This window comes from Somniosus microcephalus, chromosome 13 (genome assembly GCF_052327205.1).
Source record: "Somniosus microcephalus isolate GS21.2 chromosome 13, FLI_Smic_1.0, whole genome shotgun sequence".
Taxonomy (NCBI): domain Eukaryota; kingdom Metazoa; phylum Chordata; class Chondrichthyes; order Squaliformes; family Somniosidae; genus Somniosus; species Somniosus microcephalus.
The window spans coordinates 44,828,229-44,848,652 of record NC_140999.1 but is presented as its reverse complement, the minus strand read 5'-3'; the positions used below and the strand labels follow the sequence as shown (position 1 = coordinate 44,848,652).

Below are 20,424 nucleotides of genomic sequence, written 5' to 3'. Positions count from 1 at the left end.
GGTTCTCCCTTATCTATTCTACCAGTTAAATCCTCAAAAAATTCCAGTAGATTAGTCAAGCACGATTTACCTTTTGTAAATCCATGTTGACTTTGTCCGATCCTGTCACTGTTTTCCAAGTGCTCTGCTATTACATATTTTATAATGGACTCTAGCATTTTCCCCACTACCGATGTCAGGCTTACCGGGCTATAATTCCTCGTTTTCGCTCTACCACCTTTTTTGAATACTGGGGTAACATTAGCTACCCTCCAATCCATGGGAACTATTCCAGAGTCTATCGAATTTTGGAAGATGACCAGCAATGCATCTACTATTTCTAGGGCCACTTCCTTAAGTACCCTAGAATGTAGATTATCAGGCCCTGGGGATTTATCGACCTTCAAGCCCATCAATTTCCCTAACACCATTTCCTTATAAATACTGATTTCTTTCAGTTCCTCCCTCTCATTAGACCCTATGTTCCCCGACATCTCTGGGGGGTTATTTGTGTCCTCCTTTGTGAAGACAGAACCAAAGTATGTATTTAATTGGTCTGCCATTTCTTTGTTCCCCCAGTTTAATTGCATTTGAGGCTATTTTCAACCAGTTTGAATGTTCCCCGGACACTGAGGAGGTTATCAAAGTGCAAGAAAAAGATGTACAGTCGTTTTAATACAACCATACATATGCATCCCACTGTATGGGGCGTTTCATTGTTCCTGCATCTTTTACTTGGTGTGTTTGCACTTCTGTGTAAATAAATATACTGAAATCTGGTGGAAAAATATGTGGGAAACAGGAAAAATCTGATCAAATTAGGAGGAAAGGGCATTATAAAGCAGGATGTGTAAATAGTTTTTCGTTTGCAGCATTCAGTCAGAAACTGTAAGCACCGGCAAAGCCCAAATGCTTATCCAGCCGTCTGAGTTTCGTGGATACATAAGGGAATGAAGGCCTTGAGATGGGAAAGGGGTGGAGAGAGGAAACGTCCAGAAAGAAAAATAAACTGGGGAAAATTGAAACTTGGCCTCTTGGTGCCCGCCTCCGCCCGGTGCTGATTGCTCCCTGGCGGCCACAGTTCGCACCTGCATTGGTCTCATTGAGTGTCAATCAGCTCTCCTCCCACTGCCGTGTCTACATGACAGTTCCTCGCAAGTTTGAAACTGTTTTTTTCTCTTTTCCCTTGGAGTCAAGTTTCAAACTCGGCTAACAAGGGGGTTCAGTTTCATTCTACCGCCGGCCCTCGGCTGTTTATTTGGCGAATGATTCACCCTCCAAAACCCGGAGCCTGCTGCTAATTTACTGCCTTTTAAACCCGCGCAGGAGGAAGCGGAAAGTTGGGTTTTTTTTTACAAACAAACAGTTGTGAGGAGTTCGCTGGGAGCTGGATCAAAGTTCGCGGCCATTCGCGGTTTAAGGATAACAGGTAAAAAGAAAACGCCGAGTGATTTTAGCGGAACAAACAGATAATGAACAAAGAGACTAAACTATAAAAGTGAAATGAATGAATGAAAGAAGGTATAAAGATTAAATTAGAAGAAATACAATTACAGGGGCATAGCTGCCTCAAACTTGTCAAAAAGTTTTAGTTATTGAAAGTATCCCGGTCTAGGATCCTTTAAGTTTTACATAATCCCAAACCTGTGTGGGTTTATGTGGAGAGGTTTGTCTTGGTATTCTTTCACTGCCCACTTAGAACGACCTCTTTTATAAAAAGTCCATGAGCAGATATCCCCCGCCTGACACTATTATTTTTCAAACTCTGTATTCCCAGAGGATTTTTACTGATGTGTTTTCCACCTTAAGAATTACACTTTTCGCCACGAAATTATACTGGAGAAAGAACAAACTAACCTATTTTTTTTTAAACTTAAGTGAGGCTTGAAAGTAATAGAACAAGTTGGAGGGAATGATGATTTTTCTATTATAATTTTAGCACAAACCGGCCCCGGAGTGGAACCTGTTTTCTAGGAATGTTGCCAATGATAGTTTTAATTTTAGTGACAATTTCATCGCATTGAAATGTTTCAAGTTAACATGACGTGCAACTGAGCCAATCACAGGCGACGAAGAGCTGAATTGCACCAATCAGGAGAGCACGGAGGCGGAGGTAGCGCGTGGAGTGGTCTCCATGGTAACGAGTAACAAACTATAAGCGACCCGTCCTCCCATTCAGGTGGCTCATATTTTCTAACGACTCTTGTTTCACTGGGTATCACTGCACTTACTGGGTGTTAAATGGCGTCTCGACATACATTACATCATTCATCTCCTTAATGGAAAGGGTGTTTTAAAAAAAAATAATACGCCCAAGCGAGACTTCAGTAAATTTATGAATCTTTCAATCTTTCAGAGCCAATATTAGGTTGAAATTTGCTCTCCTCAACAGACCAGTGGGTAAATACACCGTCCGGTATGATTTTCAACCGTACAGACGAGGAAAGATCCAGGTTAGATTCCCAGTCTGTCGGGAATTACATGGGAAGATCATTCAAACTGATAGTATAAATTACTTCAAGAAGGAGAAGGGAAGGAAGAGCATATAAAGATAGGAATATGATGATAGGTAGTGTTAAGATCATACAAGAAGGTTGTTGAGCCAAAAAGTCTCTAACTATTTCTATTATTTGGATACCATGTAAGATAAAGTTTATTCATTATTGCTCTTTGCTGTTTTAACAGATTTATTAAGTGTGTTATGAACAAATTGTGGTTTGGCCAGCCAAAGAAACTTTATTTCTTTAACAAAGTTGATTGCACCATTTTTGATAGCTGGCTGCGTTTTCACTATGGCTCAATCCAATTTTCAGGTCAGTTTGGCACAAGCTGTGTTTGCATTGGACTTTGCATTGAATTTGTCACCTCCCAGAAGATAAGGCCCTGCTGCAAATGCAGTTTCCCCCTCCTATTTACCTTTCGATGAGAGAGTCTGACACTCGCTAGATGAAAGTCTGGTCCGTAATGAACGAGACGGTCACTGTTTGCTCTTTGAACCACTCCCTTGTGATTCTCACTCTGGGGCACAAATGATTCAGTACTGAGCATTCCCAGAATTTAGGTTGTAAGGAACCTCCAAACAGTCCAATGGCTTTCCCATCATCCCGATCTGGAAAAATAAATCCATGTTCTTCAGTTTGTTTTCCTCTCTTATCTAAAACTGAGATACAGTTTCCCAGCTGATAAGGGAATTAGGGGTTACAGGGAGCGGGCAGGGAAGTGGACGTGAGTCTAGGTTCGGATCAGCCATGATCCTATTGAATGGCGGAGCAGGCCCGAGGGGCCGTATGGCCTCCTCCTGCTCCTCCTACTTATGTGCAGGGCCACAGGTGTCATCATCAGCCCACCTAACCTAAGCAATTATTCTTCCTGTGTGAGCCTGGATATTGATTGTGGGCACAAGAAGGGCATCCCAGCCGAACACCACCTTGTCTTCAATTAATGTGCACTTTTGGGGCAGGATAACCATTGGGAGCAGGAGCTGGTTTTTTCCTCTTTGTCCAATTCCATGCTAGGTAAAATAATCACTTTTAGCACAGAGCTAACCGTGATTGTCCAGTTGCAGCCCTGGCCAAGATCAGCAAAAATCAACTGGGGATCAAACCTGGGATTCTTCTTCACTTGTGCGGCTCAGCAACACACCAGAGAATGCATTTACCCAATGAGCCATACTAGGCACTGCTTTGTTTTTCTTCATTTCCTCCCAGGTTAATTTTTGCATTGCTGGTCTTTGTAGGCCATGCCAAACAATCTGATTTTATTGAGGCTTCTTCGGGAAAGAAGCCAACTTCTGCCTTTGTGAAAACTGGCTTTCAATTGCTTCCCTCTGCTGTACCCAACATCTTGGATTGTTTCCAATGAAGCAAAGTATTTAGGGAAGACTTTGATGTGTCCTGTTAGTCATCAGCAAGAAACTATTTATATTGATTTGCATCTGGAAATTTCCCCAATTTTCTCCCCTCCAGTCCTGAAGACTTTTGCTGGGGTAGAGTTCAGTGGATGTCCTGTAGGATCTCTCCCCACAGACGACTCTTGCCAGGGTACAATTCCGTAGGTGTCCTGTAGAATCTGCCCCCATGGACACTGACTTTTGCTGGGCTATTGTTCAGTGGATGCCCTCTAGCTTATTTGACTGTAGGGGTATCACTTCACAGCTTCACCCAATGTCCATATGTCCACTTGGATAGTGATTGGAAGCGGGAACATTTGCTGATTTATCCAGTCCTTAGGCCAGGGGCACGGAGGCCAATTGTTGAGCCCTCGACTGCTGACCCAGCTGCAATCAGAAACCCAACGCAAGCCGGGAATCAAACCTGGAATGCCATGGTCTTTGTGCCCAGCATCACCCTGGGAAGTTTATTTAACCAGCAGGCCATTTGGACAAAAGTGGAATTGTTCACTACATTTTGAAATGATTAATAGGGTCTTTCTGTAAAACTATTATTCTTGCATTTCCCTTATTTGGTTAGGTGTTGGGCATTTATCTGCTGTAAAACTGTAACGCATTCATCATATCACTAATCATGGACCCACATGCCTTCACACACCAACTGATGTGTCCAGTAATTAATCTCAAATGATGGCTTACTGTAGCTGGAAGATTCTTTGATAAAATAACTTCTATCTGGGTTGACTATCCGGCAAGATGCATTGTTACTTTTAAGGTTTAGCATGGAGACTAGTTGCTATTTAAGGTTACAGTGAGAGCCGGAGGCAGTGAATGTACGGAACTCAATGGTCTTTCTGTTCTTAGCAGTGCTCTTTGCAGAAATAACTGGTTACATTATTAACTCTGATACAATCACTTGACTCGCATCCAAAATTGTAACTAAAAACACAGTGCAAAAGGAGCTTTTTTTGTAACTTACAGCAATCCCCCCCTCCCCGCAACAACCCCAGTGCACTCCAGAGGTCTCTTTCCCCTCAGTACCAATTTCTAATATAAGGGCTTTAGTTTAACAATAAGAAGTTGCATTTATATAGCATTCTTCTCCTTGGAAAGAGGTCCCAGATGCTTTACTGATCAGATAAGTGGAAATAGGCACCAAATAGGAAAGGGAGGAAATGTCGAGTGGATTAAAGAGCCTGAGCCATAAACTTAGTTACAGCAAAATGTGTTTAGTAAGCTTTTGAAAGTTGGGACAGCAGAGTGAAGGCAGAGAGTTATTGGGAGGAAGCTCTAGGCAGCCGGGATAGGTTGGCTGAAAGAGCTGCCGCCATCAGGGGAGTGAAGAGGATGGTGGCAAAGAAAACATCAATGTTGGAGAGGTGAAGGGTTATGAGCAGGGGCGTGGGACTGAAACAAATAACTGAGGTAGGGTGGGGCGAGGCTTTGGCAGTGCTTAAAGGTGAGGGTAAGGATGGTGTAATTTAATACTGAAATAGGGTTCTTTTAGTGTTGTGTTTGTATTGTGGAACTGATTCACATGTACGTCATGAATGTTGGTGAAAGAGCTAAGAATGAAGCCGAAACCAAAGAGCCACGAACCTGATCCCTACTGCCAAGGGTCTAAGTTATAAGGAAAGACTTGAGAAACTTGAATGGATCAACCTGGAAAAGAGGTGTCTCAGGTGATCTTACAGAGGTATATAAGATAGTAAATGGTGCTGAAGGTTCATCTGGAAAAGTACTTTGAAATAAATTGTGAGTAGAACAAGGGGACACAGCCTCAAGCTACTAGTACAAAGGTAAATTTTGGACTGATATCAGCAAATTCTTCATATGAAGTGTGATCAACACATGGAATGGAGTTTCAGATAGAGGAGAGGAGGTGAAAACCCAAGAATCATTCAAGAACATGGGAACAGGAGTAGGCCATTCAGACCCTCCAGCCTGATGCTAAAATAGGGGATCTTTCTGGATGAATAAACTAAGTTGGGTCAAATGGCTTTCCTCATCTGTAATTATCTTGTGATTCCACGATGTGTCCCTGCTCCTGGTGTTCTGGTCTTACTCCCATTTAAACTACAGGGAAAGGCCACAACCCCAGCAGCATCACTGAAATGGCTGCGTCTAAGCAACTGTTCAACAGTTGTCATTGGCACATTTACGCTTGCTGCCAACCTTCCCTGGTATTGGGGGAAGGTCTGTGCGGGCCAGCAATGTAAAAATGGTTATGCTGGCCACCCATTGCCTGAGGACATGAAAGCCTGTAGTGCTCATTTGTACTTGAGAGAGTCAGTTCTTTACATCAGACATCAGAGACAAATACCTCGGGAGTCGTCATGATGCTTTCACGATGTTGGTTCAAGAAAGTGACTGTATACTAAAAGATAGAAATTGCATTTCTATAGCGCCTTTCACGACCTCGGGACATCCCAAAGCACTTTACAGCCAATGAAGTACTTTTTGAAATGTGGTCACTATGTACTGACCTTCCACCAACATTTATTTTACTAGCCTGTGCTACTTTCCAGACAGTGTCATTTGGGGTAATGCAGAGGTCCATTTTCTGCATAATGACCAAATTACAGATGATCTTATTTTCATTGAGCGGCGGTGATGCTATTGGCATTGTAATTATTCTGCCCTGTGCATTTAGTGCACAAAAAAGACTCAGTTAACGTAACTTATGGAAAAGTGGGTCTCCACTGCTGCTGGTACAGGGTACACCGAGGGTGATATCTCCAAGTGCTCAATTGCCATTGGCTTCTTCGATCTAGTAATGTGAAAGTGCATCATGCCATCAAAGGCAATACTGTCGCCAAAGTTATATCGCCAGCGTCTGTAGCATTGTAATAAAATGCTGTTATCTTGTAGAACATAGGATTATTGAGGGATGATTTGATAGAGATGTTTAAAATGGGATACGGAGTGGAGCTATAGTACGGGGTGATGCACAGCCAAATATAGAAGAAAAAACAAGTCAGCCTGGAAGGCAGAGCAAATATGTAACAGCACAAGGGAGTATGGCAAGGCTGGATGGCATTTATTTTAATGCAAGGAGTCTTGCGAGTAAGGCAGATGAATTGAAGGCGTTGATGAACATACAGGCGTATGATATTGCAGAGACATGTTTGAGGGAGGGGCAGGACTGGCAGTTTTATGTTCCGGGGTATAGACTCTTCTGGCGAGAGAGAGGGGGGTGTCGCAATATTAATCAAGGAGTCAATTACTGCTGTAAGGAGGGATGATATCTTAGCAGGTTCCTCTAATGAGGCCATATGGGTAGAACTTAAAAACAAAAAGGGGGCAAGCACTTTGCTGGGAGTGTACTATATGCCCCCAAACAGTCAGGGGGAGATAGAGGAACAGATATGTAGGCAAATCTCAGAGAAGTGTAGAAATAATAGTAGAGAATTTCAACTTCCCCAATATTAACTGGGATAGGCAGAGTGTGAAAGGCTTAGAGGGTGCGGAATTCTTAAAGTGCATCCAGGAGAGCTTTTTGAGCCAGCATGTAGAAAGTCCTACAAGAGAGGGGGCAGTACTGGACCTAATTCTAGGGAATGTAGCCAGGCAAGTGGTAGAAGTGTCAGTAGGAGAGCATTTTGGTGACAGTGACCATAATTCGGTGAGATTTAAGGTAGTCATGGAAAAGGATAAAGATGGACCGGAAATAAAGGTTCTAAATTGGGGGAAGGCTGATTTTAATATGATAAGGATCTGGCCAAAGTGGACTGGGATCAGCTACTTGTAGAAAAATCCACATCAGAGCAGTGGGAGTCTTTCAGAAAGGAAATAGAGAGAGTACAATGCCAACATGTTCCCGTAAAGGTCAAGGGTGGGACCAACAAGTCCAGGGAACCCTGGATGTCAAGGGATACACAAGAATGGATTAGGAAAAAAAGGAGGGCTTTTGGCAGATACAAAGGACTAAAAACAGTGGAAGCCCTAGAGGAGTATAGAAAGTGCAGGGGGGGTACTTAAAAAAGAAATTAGGAGAGCGAAGAGGGGGCATGAAAAAACACGGGTGGGCAAAATAAAGGAAAATCCCAAGGTATTTTATAAGTATATTAAGGGCAAGAGGATAACCAGGGAAAGAGTAGGGCCCATTAGGGACCAAAGTGGCAATCTGTGTGTAGAGCCGGAAGATGTGGGTGAGGTTTTAAATGAATATTTTGCATCTGTGTTCACTGAGAAGGACAATGTAGGCATAGAAATCAGGCAGGGGGATTGTGATATACTTGAACAAATTAGTATTGAGAGGGAGGAGGTACTAGCAGTTTTAGAGGCTTAAAAGTGGATAAATCCCCAGGCCCAGATGTATCCCAGGCTGCTGTATGAGGCAAGAGAGGAAATTGCAGGGGCTCTGACACAAATTTTCAGAACCTCTCTGGACACAGGGGAGGTGCCAGAGGACTGGAGGACAGCTAACGTAGCACCATTATTCAAGCTAGGTAGTAGGGATAAACCAGGGAATTACAGGCCAGTGAGCCTAATGTCAGTGGTAGGGAAATTATTGGAAAAAATTCTGTGGGACAGAATTAGTCTCCACTTGGAGAGACAAGGATTAATCAAGAATAGTCAGCATAGCTTTGTCAGGGGGAGATCATGTCTAACCAATTTGATTCAATTTTTCAAGGGGGTGACTAGGTGTGTGGGTGAGGGTAGTGCAGTTGATGTAGTCTACATGGACTTCAGTAAGGCTTTTGACAAAGTCCCACATGGGAGATTGGTTAAGAAGGTAAGAGCCCATGAGATCCAGGGCAATTTGGCACATTGGATCCAACATTGGCTTAGTGGCAGGGGGCAGAGGGTGATGGTCGAAGGTTGTTTTTGTGACTGGAAGCCTGTGTCCAGTGGTATACCACAGGGATCGGTGCTGGGTCCTTTGCTGTTTGTAGTGTACATTAATGATTTAGATATGAATGTAGGAGGTATGATCAGTAAGTTCGCAGATGACACGAAAATTGGTGGAGTGGTAAATAGCGAGGAGGGAAGCCTCAGGCTACAGGATGATATAGATGGGTTGGTTAGATGCGCAGAACAGTGGCAAATGGAATTTAACCCTGAAAAGTGTGAGGTGATGCATTTTGGGAGGACTAACAAGGCAAGGGAATACACAATGAATGGTAGGACCCTAGGAAGGACAGAGGATCAGAGGGACCTTGGTGTGCATGTACATAGATCCCTGAAGGCAGCAGGACAGGTAGATAAGGTGGTTAAAAAGGCATATGGCATACTTGCCTTCATTAGCCGAGGCATAGAGTATAAGAGCAGGGATGTTATGATGGAGCTGTACAAAACGCTAGTTAGGCCACAGCTGGAATACTGTGTGCAGTTCTGGTCGCCACACTATAGGAAGGATGTGATTGCATTGGAAGGGTGCAGAGGAGATTCACCAGGATGTTACCTGGGCTGGAGCGCTTCAGCTATGAAGAGAGACTGGACAGGCTGGGGTTGTTTTCCTTAGAGAAGAGAAGTCTGAGGGGGGACCTGATTGAGGTGTACAAAATGATGAGGGGCATAGATAGGGTGATAGAAAGGAACTTTTCCCCTTAGTAGAGGGGTCAATAACCAAGGGGCAGGCAGTTTAGAGGGGATTTGAGGAAAAACTTTTTCACCCAGTGGGTGCCTGGAATCTGGAACTCGCTGCCTGAAAGAGTGGTCAAGGCAGGAACCCTCACAACATTCAAGAAGCATTTAGATAAGCACTTGAAACGCCATAGCATACAAGGCTATGGACCAAGTGCTGGAAAATGGGATTAGAATAGTCAGGGCTTGATGGCCAGCGTGGACACGATGGGCTGAAGGGCCTCTTTCTGTGCTGTATAACTCTATGACTCTAAATAATGGAAGGGTTGGGACAAAGTATGTAGAAACAGATTGTTTCCAGTGATTGAGAGATCTAGAACAAGGGGACATAGATCTAAAATTAAATGCAAGAGATTTAGGTCAGAGAACAGGAGAATGTTGTTTACACAGGGTTGTGAGGCTGTGGAATGCACTACTGGATTGAAGCAGAGAACATGTCATCATTTTAGGAATAGGTTAGATAGGTAGTTGAAGGAAAAGGGAACAAAGGGGTATGTTAACAAGACTGGCACATAGGTTTACTGCTCGTGTGGATGAGTAACACCAACGAGGGTTGCAAAATTCTGGGAATTTTTAAAAGAGGAAACTTTCCATGGGAATTTTGGGGAATTTATGGGAATTGAGTTTTTTTTGCACACTGATGGTTTTTGTCTCTGACCCTTATGTTATCTTTGTCATCAAAATAGACATACTGTTCCATACAAATAAAAACAGGCTTTCAAAACTTTATTTAGGTTATAATTTTGAACTTTATTGAACCCCCACAAAAAAGACCCATCTAAAATAAAATAAAATGAGCATCAGCTTATTTAGCCTGTAATTTGTCCTTATTTTGTCCCTTTGAGTCTTCTACTCATCACTGCTCCTCCTAATTCTCTGACTCTGGCTCTGACGTGTCCATTTCCTCCTCTGTGTTACTGTCTAGCTGTGTGGTGGACACTTCTGTATCTGGCTCAATAAGTTGTAGGTTCGCCCGGATAGCCACCAGTTTCTCCACTCTCTTGTTAGTCAGCCTGTTGTGCACCTTTGTATGCGTATTCCCAAAAAGTGACCAGTTTCGTTCAGAGGCCGCTGATAAAAGTGGGATTTGGAGTATCACCGATGCAATGGGTGACAGGGTCTCAGATGCACAAAGTCCCTTCCACCAGGTATGTGCACTGATATGCTTGCATGATTCCCATATCCTGTCCCCATTCCAAAGACCTTGCTTGGTAAAGAACTTTGCCAGACTTCCCAGAACTTTGCCCACGTCCAGTTTGAGGTGGCGTGAGAGGGTAGAAATCACACTGTAAACGCTGTTGATCTGTTCTCCAGAAAGTATTGGTCTCCCAACATGCTTTGGGTCCAGCATGTATGCTGCAGCATGAATCGGCTTGACACAAAATTCTTGACGCGTCTGTATGAATTGAACAATTGCCTTCTCCTATGCTTTGAGCAGCAGGGATGTGGGTAGGGCAATGCTGATTTGTTCTTTTTAAATCAGCAAAAAGCCTGAGAACATCTGACAAGACAGCGTCATCTCCTTCAATCTGAGCAATTGCAGATGCTACTGGTGAGAGTAGTTTAAGACTGCTAACCACTCTCTCCCAAAACACATCATCCAGCAGTATTTTCTTGATGGTGGTTTCCATATCCCCAGACTGGGATATTGCCATTTCTTGCAGCGACTCCTTACCCTCCAGAAGGCTGTTGTACATTATGACAACGCCACCCCATCTAGTGTTGCTGGGCAACTTTAGTGTGGTGTTCTTGTTCTTTGTCGTTTGCTTGGAGTTGTAGGTTGCTGCAACTACCTGTTTTCCCCTGACATACTTAACAACTTGCTTGGCTCTCTTGTACAGTGTTTCCATGGTTCTCAAACCCATGATGTCCTTGAGGAGCAGGTTGAGCCCATAGGCTGCGCCCCCAATAGACGCAATATGAGAGTAGGCCTCCTCCACTTGAGCCCAAGCAGCCTTCATATTCGCAGCATTGTCAGTAACTACTGCAAAGACCTTTTGTGATCCAAGATCGTTGATGACTGCTTTCAGCTCATCAGCAATGTATGTGCCTGTGTCGTCCTTCATGTCTGTGCTCTTGAAGAACACTGGGAGAGGAGTGGAGACGATGTAGTTTATGATGCCCTCCCCTCGTACATTTAACCACCCATCTGAGATAACTGCAACACAGTCTGCCATCTCTATCGTTTCTTTGAGCTTTCCTTGGACTCTGTTATACTCAGCCTCCAGCAAATAAGTAGATAAAGCATGTCTGGCGGGAGGACAGTATGCAGGGCGAATAACATTGAAAAATCTCTTCCAGTACACATTGGCTGTGAGCATGAGGGGTGAGCCTGTCGCATATACAGCTTGAGCAGGGCACTCATCTGCATTCTTCTGGCTATGGTTATCCATTGTATCAAAGAACCTTCCAAGTGGGCCAAGAGTTGCTGATGATAAGGAGCCTGATGCTGAATGTGAACCATCATCATCTTGAATGGAAGCAGAGGAACTCTGGATAAATGCTGCTGCATCTTTGTGGCATTCTTTACACATGGCTTTGTACAGTATTTGCACATGTACACAGTCTTTCCATCTTTAATGCCTGGGGTAAAATGCTTCCACACATCCGACGGTAAATGTGGCATTGTTCTATGCAGAGAAATAAAGGGCATTCTTCTGTGTGTCGAACTGCGGTCAAGCAGCACGATTGCAACAGGGTGAGTACATTTTTCCTGATGCTCCATGTGATGGAAGCATGACCTGTGCATGCACGATGCTACATCACCAATAGAGGGAGCTAATTGCTCATCCACTCTTCCAACCAATCAGGACACATTTGTTCACAGTCACACACAAAACTTTTAATTATTAAAACAAGCCAAGTAAGAAGATAAACATATATTGATTAAGAAATTCCTTAATAATTAAGATTCCATCTCTGTTAGTAATTTTAAGAGAGGACCTGTGGGGAAAAAAAAAAATGAAAGAAATAAAAAAAAACAACAATTTTATGCTAGCATGTGCTTTTTTGGGCAAAATTCCCAAGCTAAACTTCCCATGGAAAATTTCTGGAAATTTACCGGAAACTTTCCACCCCTTTGCAACCCTAACACCAACACAGACTGGTTGGGACAAACGGCCTACTTCCATGTTGCAATTTCTATGTAGTTTGACACTCTGCCTGATTCCAGACTCTAATGTTGACATTTGCTAGTAGACACCATGTATTTTATAATTTCATGGAAACTAAAATTAATAAAAACACTAGTAAATTGTCCATGGTGTTGCCATCAGTTGATAAATGTACTTTTTAAAATATTTACAAGATGGCAATGGAGTTGGGAAACTTAAGAAACTTTCCCCACACCACCACCGAGTGGCCAAAGCCTGCAACCACATTGTGACAGTTGACGTGGCAAAATTGAATAGCAAATGTTGACAGAAAAATGTGACCAAACATGTGACAAGAAATAAGGATGTGAACAGGACGTGCGTGCCTTATGCAAAAATTTTAATGATATATAGAAACATATTTGTTTTTATTGCAAATCCCAAAAGACTTTATTTGGGTTTTTATTTTCATTCTTATTTTCTGGTAGCGTGTCAAGATTTTGCCGTGATTACTGTGGAAAAAATGTTGGGATTGCTGTCGCCGGGGCATATCCACTGGCTCTGGTCTGAATAATCTGCTCAGGTTTTGGTCTAAGGTTTAGGTGGCTGGTCTCGCGTTCATCCTGAAACTTACTAATTGGACCTGTTGATATTTGCAGAGAATTATTAACCGTTGTAAATCTTGTGAACCAGAATCCAAAAGGGAATTCTTCAGGTTAAGTGCCTGTAGATAAACATTGATCTTCTGGAGCACTCTAACAATGTAAATGCAAGCTGGAAGGTTTGTATTACTTTTGTTTCCAACTACCCTCCCCTCCTCCTCCTCCTCCTCCTCCAGGCACTGACTGAAGCTGAGAGATAGATGGATGAATGCTGGCTTCTCTGATTCCTTGCCTCAACAACCGCTATTTGGTAAGGAGGAGGCCTCACTGGGAGCCTAACCCTGTCCTCCCCTGACATCCACACACATGCATTTGCAACAGGGGCAATTGGATAGTGAGCGGGAGCAGGAACCCTGGCTAAATTTCAACCCCCTCCTCTGAACCCCCAAGCACTGAGTGTGCTCACCCAGCTGAGGACAGCTAATTCAACACAGACCAGGGATCGAACTTGATCTTTATAGGCAGTGTACGTACCTACTAGGCCATTGGGTAGCCACTCACTTGGCCGAGTACACTTCAGTCCAAATGCTAAAAATTCCAGGAACGCTTACTTGCATGTTGAGATTTCATATAGGTCTGTTGTAGTATGCCAGCTGGATCAGCATTAAACTGCAATCAGCTTTGCAGGACCTTGTTGTGGCCCTAGTAATTGCTCCACTGTGGGTGGACAAACCAATACAAATCAACAGCGCGTTATCAGTCTTTTTTCTTTGTTTATTGTTCCCAATTTGGGCTGAACTATGGTTTAACCTGAGCTTTTCCCTGTTGCCTTGTGCTGTATCAAATTTAATCCCTTGTGGCAAATTGTGTTTTGACTGTTCAAGGCATGCTGGCCTGGTCCAAGAAGGAAGAGGCTTTGTAATTCTTGGGCTTTGAGGGATTCCAATTGCTCTATGCTCTACTGTTTGAAGGCAATTGCAATATTTTGTATACTAATTCATGGCCGGGAACTGCAGACAGTTGAGGAATTCAGATGAAACAGTGTGAGGTGCCCTCTCCTGAAAGTCATGACTCATAAAGGGGTACAGTTCTTTAGGCACCAGTAGCTCCCCTAAATGGCCATTCTTACATAGAATTTACAACACAAAAACAAACCATTCAGCCCAACAGGTCTATGCTGGTGTTTATGCTCCACATGAGTTTCATCCCACCCTACTTCATCTAACCCTATCCTTCTATTCCTTTTTCCCTCATGTACTTATCTAGCTTCCCCTTAAATGCATCTATGCTATTTGCCTCAAATACTCCATGTGGTAGCAAGTTCATTCTAATTACTCTCTGGGTAAAGAAGTTTCTCCTGAATTACTTATTGGATTTATTAATGACTATCTTATATTTATGACCCTTAGTTTTGGACTCCCCGACAAGTGGAAACATCTTTTCTGCATCTACCCTATCAAACCCTTTGATAATTTTAAAGACCCCTATTAGGTCACCCCTCAGCCTTCACTGAATAGTAATCGGGTGTAGAAACCTTGTCTGATTTCCTTACAACTCTCCAGCGTGTTGAGACCAATTGTAGCTTCGAACGCAGTCCTGACTTGAGATTAGCTAACTCAGCACAGACATCTTCCTATATGGCTCAGTTTCATTTTGGGCTGTTCGTTACCAGTTGTGGCATCAGAAGAATTATCCTGATGGCCTCTCTTGAGTGAGATCACCAAGTTAAAACTGAACGAGTGGCAATTTTGTGTGGGGGCTCACTGCTACTAGGAATTGGGTTGAGAGTGGTTACAGTCATTGGATTGACACCCCCACCCTGCCCTGCCCCGCCCCCCCCAGGCCCAGAGGTTAGAGGGCATTGTTCCAAGACACTGACACCCACTGTCCTATTGGTCTATTTGCTAAGGACTGATTATCTACTTGAAAGCATGTTTTGGCAAAGAAAATGTTCGTGTTCTCTCCTGCTAAAGATGCTTTTACTCACTCAGTCATGCTGGAAGGTGCTTTGATTTCCTCCCAAGTCTGTTTCTGCATTGCTGGTTTTAGTCTTTGTAGGCCATGCCAAACAATTTGAGATATTTAAGACTTCTTCTGGGAGGAAGCTAACTTCTGCCTTTGTGCAAAATATGTTTTGGGCTGTCTACTGCTCTTCTATACTTGACATCTTGGATTGTTTCCAATGAAGCAAAATATTTAGGGAAGATTTTAATGTGTCCTGTTAGTCATCAGCTAGAAGCTATTCCTCCTGATTGACTTTGAGAATTGATTGACCATTTTGGGTTTTTTTCTCTCCTCCCCTTTCATAAAAGTGTTGGGACACATGGAGCCACAGACACTGAGAGCCCTTTGGTACCCTGTCCAAGTGGCCATTCGTCCAGTGTGACCCTAGATAATGAGTTTCAGTGACCTAATTGACTGCTGGGGAACATCAGAGCCACGCACAGTCCCAACCTGCACTTTCCAGCAGGCCGCACTGGCTAGAGACTGAGAGCAGGGCTACTAGCTGATTTGTTTTTTCCCCTCCCCAGCTAGACTGATTATAGCTCCCCTCCTGCTGCCCCTGGCTGGAACCACAACCAACCCGGAATCAAACCTGAGAACGTCTGGTCTGTATGGCTTAGTGCTACCCTCATGGAAGGAAGGGAGGAGTTACACATAAACAAATTATTGAGGGAGCCAAAAATTTCACACCTTTTAATGAGATCAAATACACCACAACATCTTGGATCTGAGCTCAGAATTTAAATGAGGAAACTAAAGTATATCATTTAATAATAGATGGGCTGTAACCAAGTAGTATCATTTATTATTAATATTACCTCTCTCTAGTTTGGCTCCACAAGTTTTGATGCATTTTAATATCACCGCTCTTTAGTTTGGCTTCACCAGTTTTGATGCATTTTAAAGAGATCACGCTGTGCTATACTTTTTACAATACATTGTTACAATACTATGCATCCCTAAGTTTCCATGACTGCATCGCTATGTTCATGTTTCTTGTTTGACATGTAGTCCCTATTGTAACTTTGAAAGCCCAACACATTCCTTATTGATACTTTTGTTGCACTGGAACTATTGGAGCTGAGTTTTTTTTAATGACTTAAGGCAAAACCATTGTATTGTTGCATCAATAATTCATTAATTAAGAGGTTATCCATAAATACCAAGCTTGATTTTAAGTCGATGAAAGAGCAGTAGAGAAACAATAGCCCATACTCCACAAAGGCCATATTTCATCATTCGAATGTGCATTGCACTCAAGTGTGATGGAGCCTGTTTGGATTGGGATGCTCACCATAATCAAACTTAACGCGTTTTCAACTAGGATTCCACAGGGTCCGTGAAGGGATCCCATGGGGCTTGCAATGTCATCAGATTCCTTTAAATGTTGACCAAACTCTGTGTGTTTTCCTTTTGGTAGCTAACACAGTCTTTGGGAAGTTAGGACAGAGTGTGTCAGTATTTATTTACAGGAGGTTTCTGGTGGTGTGCCAAAACAATGAAAAAAACAGCTTCCTGGCATCGAGTCCCGGTGACTTTACATTTTGGTTTGTAGCTGGCTGTGCAAGGCCTGTGCTTGGGAAACACAGTGGGAACAGCATGAATTTCTTGCAATATCAAAGTATGTCACACAACATGAATGTGTCTTGGGCTTAGTGCCATTTTCTCAATAGTGTATTGGTACTAAATAACTCAACGATGACACTGACTGCAATTTTCACTATTCTGTTAGGACATAAAGATATTCCAGTTATAACTACTTGTAGTTATTTAACTTTGTAGCTGGCATTAAAACCAAAGAAAATGAACAATGAATTGACACTATTGTTGTCCACTTCAATATTTGACTCTTGGGCGTGATCTTGCCAGCCCTGGGGAGACAGGACTGCTGGGAAAATGGCAGAATTTGGGGGCGGTTGCCCAACTCACCCCCAACCCGCCTCCATGCCATCTTGCCAGGAGGCGGGTAGCCATCCCGTGCCGGGTCCCCCCTCCTTGGAGGCAGGAAGGGGATTACAGCCACTTATCTGCCTGTTAACAGGTAGTTAACAGGCAGATAAGAGGATTATCTCCATTTTACCCACAAAAGTGTGGGTTTCCCGAAGGCTCCGAACCCCACCAGGGTCACCAAATCAAGTAGTGGGTTGGAGGGGTCCAAAAGTGCGCTGTGGAGGTGAGTGATGGGTGCAAGTGTGGAGAGGTGAGTATCTGAGGTAAGCGGAAAGTGTTAGAAAAAGTGTACTTACCTTTGTTTCTTCCTGCAGGTTTCAATCGCTGAGTATTCGGAGAGTCTCGCACCTCCACGGCAGAGATGACAGATGGCCGTTGCATTCTTCAATGCAACAACGATCTAATTTCTGCAAAAGAAAGAGGTTTGATGAGGTCTTGAATTTTTGACAGATGACACTGATATACCTATCAATTCATCCAATGAAAAGCGGCGAGTTAAGATAGTAACTATAGGTTTTTATTGGCTAAATGACAGAGCCCGCCCTCGTGGGTGATCGGGTCCAACAAGGAGGAATACCAGCCAGTCGACCACCTTTATACCTGGGCAAGCAGGCGGAGCCATGGGCGGGAGTCAGCTGTGGTCAGCCCAGGTATAACAGCGTGACAAGAGGTAACCTTGTGTAGTGATACAACAGTGTAAACAGCGATAACCATAGTGTAACGATATAAACAGTGATAACCATAGTGTAACGATGGTGAACGATAAAAGTGGTTTACCACATTCACCCCTTGTTTAGATTTGAGTCCGGCGGGGTGAAGTGTACTACCAGTTCGGGTATGTCAGTCTGTCCGGAGGCCTCGTAAGTCTTTCTGATCGGCGCGGTGGCGGTGATGCAGTATCCGATGTTAATGCTGGTGTCTGTGTGGTCGGCGAAGGCTCGTGGGGTTCCGGCATGCTGTCTACCTGGGCTGGATTTGGGGGGGTGGTGGGGGGTAACGGTGGTGTCTCAGGGGTGCCCGAGGGTGCAAGGTCTCGTAAGGAGACTGTGTCCTCCCGCCCGTCTGGGTATGCCACATAGGCGTACTGGGGGTTGGCGTGCAGGAGGTCCACCCTCTCGACCAGGGGGTCCGTTTTATGGGCCCTCACGTGCTTTCGCAGCAAGACGGGCCCCGGAGAAGTCAGCCATGTTGGTAGCGAGGTTCCCGTAGTCGACTTCCTGGGGGAAACAAACATTCGTTCATGGGGGGTGGCGTTAATGGCCGTGCAAAGCAGTGACCGGATGGAATGCAGCGCTGCTGGGAGGACTTCCTGCCAGCGAGAGGTTGGCAGGCCCTTAGACTTTAAGGCTAAGAGAACGGCCTTCCAGACAGTCGCGTTCTCTCTTTCCACCTGGCCGTTCCCTCGGGGGTTGTAGCTGGTGGTCCTGCTTGCAGCAATGCCTCTCGCTAGTAGGAACTGGCGAAGTTCCTCGCTCATGAAGGATGAGCCCTGGTCGCTATGTATATAGTTCGGGAACCCGAACAAGGTGAAGAGGCCATTCAGGCATTTGATGACCGTGGTACTGGTCATGTCTGGGCAGGGGAAGGCAAAGGGGAAACGGGAGTACTCATCAACAATGTTGAGGAAGTACACATTACGGTCAGAGGACGGGAGGGGCCCCTTAAAATCGATGCTCAAGCGCTCGAAGGGGCGGGTGGCCTTGATCAGGCTTGCTCTGTCCGGCCTAAAGAAATGCGGTTTGCATTCGGCACAGGTTTGGCAGTTCCTGGTCATGGTCCTGACCTCCTCGATGGAGTACGGCAGGTTGCGGGCCTTAATGAAGTGGTAAAGTCTGGTGACCCCGGGGTGGCAGAGGTCGTTGTGGAGGGTCTGCAGTCTATCAATTTGCGCGTTGGCGCATATACTTCGTGATAGAGCATCTGGGGGTTCGTTCAGTTTACCAGGCCGGTACAAGATATCATAATCATAGGTGGAGAGCTCGATTCTCCACCTCAAGATCTTGTTGTTCTTGATTTTGCCCCTCAGCTTGTTATTAAACATAAAAGCGACCGAACGCTGGTCGGTGAGGAGGGTAAATCGTTTGCCTGCCAGGTAATGCCTCCAGTGTCGTACTGCCTCCACGATCGCCTGGGCCTCCTTCTCGACCGAAGAGTGTCGGATCTCAGGGCCCTGGAGGGTCCTTGAGAAGAAGGCCACAGGTCTCCCTGCCTGGTTAAGGGTTGCAGCTAGGGCGAAGTCGGATGCATTGCTCTCCACTTGGAAAGGGATAGACTCATCTACCGCGTGCATTGTGGCCTTAGCAATGTCTCCCTTTATGAGGGAGAAGGCTGCGCACGCTTCTGCCGTCAGGGGGAAGGAGGTGGACTTCATGAGGGGTCTGGCTTTGTCCGCATAATTCAGTATCCATTGGGCATAGTAAGCGAAGAGCCCCAGGGTTCTCTTCAGTGCCTTTGGACAGTGGGGGAGGGGAAGCTCCATGAGGGGGCGCATTCTTTCGGGGTCGGGGCCGATGACTCCGTTCTCTACTACACAGCCGAGGATGGCAAGACGCGAGGTGTTAAACACACATTTCTCCTTATTGTAAGTGAGGTTCAGCCGTTCGGCCGTACGGAGGAATTTCTCCAGATTAACATCGTGGTCCTGCCGGTCGAGGCCGCAGATGGTGACGTTATCTAGATAAGGGAACGTGGCCTGCAGCCCGTTCTGGTCAACCATCCAGTCCATCTCCCTTTGGAAGACCGAAACCCCGTTGGTGACGCCGAAGGGAACCCTAAGGAAGTGGTAGAGGCGGCCATTCGCCTCGAAGGCGGTATACTGGCGGTCCTCAGGCCGGATAGGGAGTTGGTGATAGGCCGACTTAAGGTCGATGGTGGAGAATACCCGGTACTGTGCAATCTGATTGACCATATCAGATATGCGGGGAAGGGGGTATGCGTCCAGCTGGGTATACCGGTTTATGGTTTGGCTGTAGTCGATGACCAGGCGGTTTTTATTGCCGGTCTTAACGACTACGGCCTGGGCACGCCAGGGGCTGTTGCTCCTCTCGATGATGCCGTCCTTCAGGAGACGCTGCACCTCAGAGCTAATAAAAGCTCTGTCCCCGGCGCTGTACCGCCTGCTCTTGGTGGCGACGGGTTTACAGTCGCGGGTGAGGTTAGCGAACAGGGAGGGGGGGCGGGACCTTGAGGGTGGATAGGCCGCAGGTGGTACGCGGTGGGCGGTTTAAAGGCTGCTGGTTGTTGACTGTGTGTGGGGGGAGGGGTCCACCGTATGCCAAAGTGACACTTTGAAGGTGGGATTGGAAGTCCAGCCCTAGTA

At 45.0% G+C, this 20,424-nt stretch overlaps 1 protein-coding gene across 1 annotated transcript in view; it reads left to right on the top strand.

Annotated features, from left to right (window-relative positions):
* Positions 1-1,017: 1,017 nt before the first annotated feature.
* Positions 1,018-20,424, top strand: part of tnfaip8l1 (tumor necrosis factor, alpha-induced protein 8-like 1) — a 52,360-nt gene continuing 32,953 nt past the window's right edge. The window contains exon 1 of the mRNA XM_086004875.1: positions 1,018-1,408. The gene's annotated coding sequence lies outside the window, so the exon portion shown is untranslated. The remainder of the gene's footprint in view (positions 1,409-20,424) is intronic.